The 6,541-nt window shown below is 38.4% G+C and overlaps 1 protein-coding gene across 2 annotated transcripts in view; it reads left to right on the top strand.

The window, feature by feature from the left end:
• The window catches only part of opcml (opioid binding protein/cell adhesion molecule-like), a 358,727-nt gene that overhangs the window by 279,118 nt on the left and 73,068 nt on the right, over positions 1 to 6,541 (top strand). The gene's annotated exons all lie outside the window — the stretch shown is intronic.

The raw sequence follows: 6,541 nt of genomic DNA, 5'->3' as shown, positions 1-6,541 counted from the left end.
GGAAATCCAACAAGCTCCTAGTTCACCGTCTCCGTCACAAAGACGTGTTAACAGAGTTCAACAGTAGGGTTTTGGAGGTGAGGGCATCTTACCTTGCCGACCTCATTTTCTCCAGTAAATTTGATGCTTTTAATAAGCAGGTGATGTTTCTGCTTTTGTTTTTAAGTTTTACTTTACTTATTTTATCCATTATTTTATTCAATTCAATTCAATTTTAGAGTTATCTCAAGACACTTTACAGATAGAGTAGGTCAAGACCACTCGCTGTAATTTTCTAAGACTCAACGACTCTAGTAATTCCCCCAAGAGCAAGCAGCGTGGCAGCGGAGAGGAAAAAATCCCTTTTTAGGAAGAAACCTGGGACAGACCCAGGCTCTAAATACTGGGAATAACAGTCACAGTAAAAGATAATGGAATAGTGACTAGAAATAGTAGTTTGTAGTAGTTCATGGCATATCAAGGCACTGCACGGCATTACAGGGCACCGCAGACCGTAGCAGGGCATTGCAGGGCGTGCAGCAGGACCACGGCGATAGTTGCATCCATGATTTTGGAGCCTCCCTGATCCAAGGAAACATCGCTGGCGGAAAAAGAACATAAGGGAATGACTCCCCAGAGCTAGGTCACTCTATTTTTTTGCTTGTTCTTTTGATTGGGTCTTATTTTCATACAATTTTACTCAGATGAAGCACGTTGTGACTCTGTTCTGTAAAAGGTGATATATTACATAAACTTTTCATCATTACTATTTTTTATTTGAAATGATTCTTGCCATCCACAAATTGATAGATGTCTATGTTCAACTTCTGTCTTTAGCAAACTAATTCAGCTGGCACGTACAATGATGAGCTAAAGAAACATTTTCAAAGGCTTACATCTATTTGAGTGAGTGAGCTCGGTTAGCATGAAAGGTAAATTCTTGGAGAAAATGAAGAACTCTCCTACTGCGATTTTGTCAGCCATTATAGTCGGCATCTAAAAAGTAAAATCTATGGCCTTCACATCTTCTTGTTGTTCAATAGAAAATGACTACATAGACCTGCAAAATATATGCTCACATGTTGGAAGAGCACACACCAGGAAATACTTAAAATAGATATGAGAGGCCAGCTCATCAATAAAAGGAACACATGGCTGAAAGTCTGGACTTGGAAATACAAGGAATAAAAGGCCGCGCTATCTCAGCCAGCATGTGCATGGTGCTTTTTCTCATGCTGATCACAAGGTAATATATTGATGCACTGCATCCCACTCAGTGCTGCTGTCATTACTTTGGACCTTATCCTGGAACATACGATGCAATGGGTCCCATATGAAATGTTGCCTTTGAACAGAGAAAGCTTGGAAGTGTGAAGGCAGGTGTCACAACTTGTGCCTTCTGCCAGTGGGAAAACTAACCTAGTTTACTTCCACCTTACCAAAGCATGAGCAACACTACCCCCTCCTACCCTACCTCCTTTTCTTGTTTCTTCTCTTGGAGTTGGGTGTGCCTCTGAATTAACAAGAACCACTGACAAGAACACTGAATGTTATCAAGATATCTGTCACTGATGTCTGTTGTTCCAAGATATGATGGCAGATTGAAAAAAGAGTCACTGACAGTGATAGCTTTGATGTTTCAGTCACATTGTAATTTGTTATGAAAGAAGAGTTACCATCTATTATGGATTTGGTGAATGTTGGCAAAGGAACGAGGCTTTGATGTTGGGATATGTCAAAGGTTCAGGCTCACCCTCATACAATCCTGAGCCAAGCTTCTTTTGTTCTTTCATCACATGTTTTAAATAAAAAACTATGATCACAATGAAGCTGTGCTGTTCTGCTGAATACTGTTAAAGTTAGTGCTAGTTCACTAAATCTGCAGTCCCTTGTGGCTTTACATGGATGTGTAGAATGAATAAGAAATGTGGTGTGTTTGAAAATGTGTTGCTTTGTGAATGCACTGAGTACACTACCATGGTGGCAATGGAAATAATGGGAATATGAAGAAATACAATGAGTAGTCGGTCCACTATATTACCTTATTGCAAGCTTCCAAACATTCAACAATGTAATAGGAACCCTTTTTTTTTTATATATTTTTTTGGCATTTCTACCTTTAATTGATAGGACAGCTGGGACATGAAATTGGTGGAAGACTTGCAGGAAAGTGCCACAGGTTGGATTCAAACCCTGGGCCTCTGCGTCGAGGCATTTGCTCTTCATGTCAATGAATGATTTGTCTTGACCCTTCAAACTAAATTTCGTGAATTTCTTTCTCATTTTCATGAGGAAATGGAGCTTAAAGATCCCCCACACACAGTATGTCACCATTGCATTGTCTGACTGGGGAATTGCTATGAATGTTTAAATGATATTGTAAGAGACAACAATGTGCAGTAGCGTAACAATGCTTACTATACCATTGTTTTCTTGTGCCCTGCTGATAACGACACATTCACATTCCTCACATTTCTGCCCTGTATCTACTCTTCTCTCTGTGAATGAAACACATTTTACCAGAACAATGATGTTTGACATTAGAAAAAAATTAAGTATTACAAGAAATATAATCAGTCAAGCCGTGATGTAAAATAAACACACAGAGAAAACCTATTATTCCTCTTTGGGAAGCCTCCTGATTCCATTTTCTAATTAATTACAAGCGGAAACACCAGTGGCAGGGGAGCTGTATTTTAAATCACCTGGCCACTTGCATTATCAAGCTGAAGGACCCAGAACCTACACTGCACACAGTTGCTTGTTCATTCATCTCTAACAGAGGTCAATGGGTCTGATAAAGTGGTGCCTGCTGCGTCCTTCTGCCTTCCCTTTTTAGAGCCTCTTATAGGCGCCACATCTTGCATTTTGTCCTCAATGAATCATTACCACATCAGCTCTGTGCCGTTGGTCTGATTGCTGTAAACAGAAGACTATTGTGGAAGCCTCTTTGTTGCATTTTGCCACCAGGTTTTGCAGAAAATCTATTGGAACGCTTTATAGCTATGGCCTTGGTTAATGGAACGTGTTAGAAGCTGGTTCTCCTTTACACATAATACACAACACTTTTGCAGTATTTAGTTTGGAATTCACATTAGGTGATGTTTTGGTTGTTAAGGGACTGTGGTTTGCTTCTAGGGGCGTCTGTGTCCGGATATCTCACCCCCTCTCTCTACTTTTGGCAGAGATCCTAAAGCCTGTAATTCTTATTTTTTGTATAAACTTCCAGCCAAGCTAGGGCCCAGATACCTCCAATTTAGAAGTTGTTTTTGTAGCTGGAGGACATACAGCAGCATACGGACAAAACACTGTGATATAATATCGCTGTTGAAATCCCCTGCCTACATGACAGCTGTTAGCACCTAACTTTACACAAGCTACTTCCATTAAGCGTATAACCACAGACATCAGCAGCTCTCCTGTTTCAGTTGGTTGCATTAGATAACCTTTCGGTGGTCTGATGTGTTTGTTTTTTGTGTGTAGACAGACTATGATTCAACAGACTGTCTCCATTTGTTCAGATAACAATTGATGTTCTTGTTCAAGAAACAACAACTATTATATACCAGACCACAATTTCACAACTTTAAGATAAATTTCCTTATAATTACTATGGATTGAAGATTAAGATATGTCTTTGGTTTAGGTGTTGCAGTTTTCAGGAACTGAAGTTATAAACAGCCATATTTACATTATGATTTGACTTTGTTAGAAACTGACACATTTAACATGGACTTGGACCAAAAGCAAATTCCTTTTAGGATGGATTCATAATGCTATTTTGGTATCCACAAATTGCATAATATTCTAATTTACTTGAGCTTAATGACCAAAATAGCCGCCATGGTTTTCTTCTATCCTCTGAATATATTATAGTATTATATTAACCTTTAAACTCCTCCAGTCGTTATCAATATTAAAAATACAAGTCAGATAATGTGTGGGTTGCAAAAGTGAATTATGCGATACTATATATAAAGATGGTTTAAAATTCCAAAACTTGCTGTTGACAGTCCATGTCAACAGCAAGTTTTTGGGTGGCATTTTGAGAACCAGGCCGCACGCACAAATCAACCAATTGAGCTGGCTGTAGCTATGCATGCTAATTGAATGGGTAAATGTAAAGGTCAATGGGATGCATAGTATCATATCACTTCAGCTCTGATCCCCTGGCACAGACCACACATCATTCATGACTTTATTTATATTCAAAATGTGAAGAAAAAAAAATCCCCTTTTTTCCTATCATTAAGAATTATATTAGATGTATTTCTTGGAATAAATGACTTTAATTATTATGTTTTAAATTATTTTAATGAACTAATAAGTGGTCTTAATTATAATTGAAGCTAAAACTTAACTTAACATTATAATTATAATTACAGCATAATGTGATAAATTGACAGTGAAAGAACTTAGAGAACATTAGCTTATTTGTCCTGAAGGGAATATGAGAACTCCTGTGACATGAATCCCATTGATTAACTTAATACCATACATGAATAATAATACCCCAACCAGCATTACAAATATAACATTGAGCATGTCTTACTTTTCAACACAGAGTAGCGCTCATTAATTTATTGCATTAAGAAGTGGAGACCAGTACCTTACCGTATGCACACAATATGTTTGAAGGTGATCTATTATATAGCATTTTCAGGTTCATACTTGTATTTTGTGATTCTACTAATTTATTTCAATTCAATTCAATTCTAGCCTTGATGTTAAAAAAGCACTTCATTTTTCCTCATACTGCCGATGGCTGCTCCTCCTGTATTCACACTCTCTGTTGCGCCTGTCTCTTTTCCACCTCTTTTGCTTGAGTTTCGTCTATTTCCATCTCCTAAAGAAAGAAACTCATAATAGGAAAAACTGCAAGGCCAAAATGCATGTATGAGGTTTCATTTGACACATTTCATTGACCATGTGCTAAATACACAAAATGCGCGACGGCAGATGGGTCAAAATAGTTTTTTTGGTCCCATCTAAAAACACGTAATTTTTGAAAGAAAAAACATAGTTTGTGCCACACTATGCAGAACACAACACATTCCTTGTACTTGTCAACAAGACGTCTAAAAATATAGGGAAGGGGGGTCTTAATAAGCCTTTATAAAACAAATGAGACACAAATATTGTTAGAAATTGGGGAACGACCAACATTGGCAGCCAAGAAATAACCAACATTGGCAGGCAAGATTACAGGTTTCCTTCCCTTTAGCATGCAGCTACTATAGTTAGCGGTGCACGGTTCTAGAATATAGCAGAACTTTCTACTTCTGAACCAAATACTACCCAACTGGGTATGTTTCAACAGCAATGTGAATTTAAATCAGGGAGAAATTAACAACAATGGGAGCCAAGATTGCATATTTTACTTCGGTTAGCATGTAACTACATGCGACAATGTTAACACCGCAGTAGCTTAAAAATAACACTCCAGTCCTGCCTACTTGGAGCGGATGACAAATCATAGAAAGCCAGCTCAGTGTTAAGTTACAACCCGGCAGTTTGTGAAATGGTCACATTATTTTCATCTATTTATAGGTCAACAGGGTCATGGCTTACTCGTTTATGAACAACGGCCGCTGGGACACGATCCGGGTTCTCTGGGGGACACCACAATGGGGAAATGAAGCGCTACACGACGGCAACAACTGCCATGACACTGGGCTGCTCTAGGGGACACGATCCCTTGTCTCCGGGGTGAAAGTTCTGTGTTGTTTGACCCAACTACTACCCTAACAAGTCTCCTTACATGGATTATGCAGACTTGCTACCATAATCGTGCTGTTATCACAAAAGATGCTTCCTATTGAAATACAGTAGTTTAACATTCCTCACCACCTTAAAAAAAATTGAAAATCGTGTCCCTGTAACGGATCGATAGATAAAATAACGTCACTATTTTAAGAACTGCCATGAGACTGGGATGTAAGCTACCCCGATTCAAGAGTAGAAAAAACTTGAAAGCGTTCCGTTCAGAACAGTTGAAAATCTGAACATTTTAGCTCTCTGAAATACGTTTACCTCATCATTTGAAGCTTTGCGTTTAACATGAAAATCCGACATTATAATTGTATAGATTTTACAGAAAATACGGACTAGCATAGCATAGCAATAGTTCACCGTTAAAAAAAGGAAATATGGCCAGTGATGTAGTCTAGTTACCTTCATTTCCTATTCATGTGCATTCACTTACTTGGTTGGTTGGTTCACCACTTCTACTTGTCAGCCTCAATTTAAAATATTTCTTTTATTCATGTTTTTTTAAAGCTAAACTGTCCTAAACTACACTGCAGAGGATGCTATGTGGATTTTTGTCAACGACAACCTGTCTTGTCTCTTGCATTAATGGTCCTATGGTACTTAAAGTTGCCATTACTGAGTAAATTACAGTGAAGAAGGATAACATCTGACCTTTGATTTGAGGCTACAATCCCACAGAGTCCACCTAATCAAGAACCCCAACACACACACAAACACAGATCAATCTGGTCCAGAGACGAAATCAGGTCTTACTCCAAATCAGTCTGATTCTTGTCTAATGACCAGTGTG

This window comes from Etheostoma cragini, chromosome 13 (genome assembly GCF_013103735.1).
Source record: "Etheostoma cragini isolate CJK2018 chromosome 13, CSU_Ecrag_1.0, whole genome shotgun sequence".
In the NCBI taxonomy this organism is placed as follows: domain Eukaryota; kingdom Metazoa; phylum Chordata; class Actinopteri; order Perciformes; family Percidae; genus Etheostoma; species Etheostoma cragini.
The sequence above is the reverse complement of the archived record's forward strand: the minus strand, read 5'-3'. Positions and strand labels throughout refer to the sequence as shown.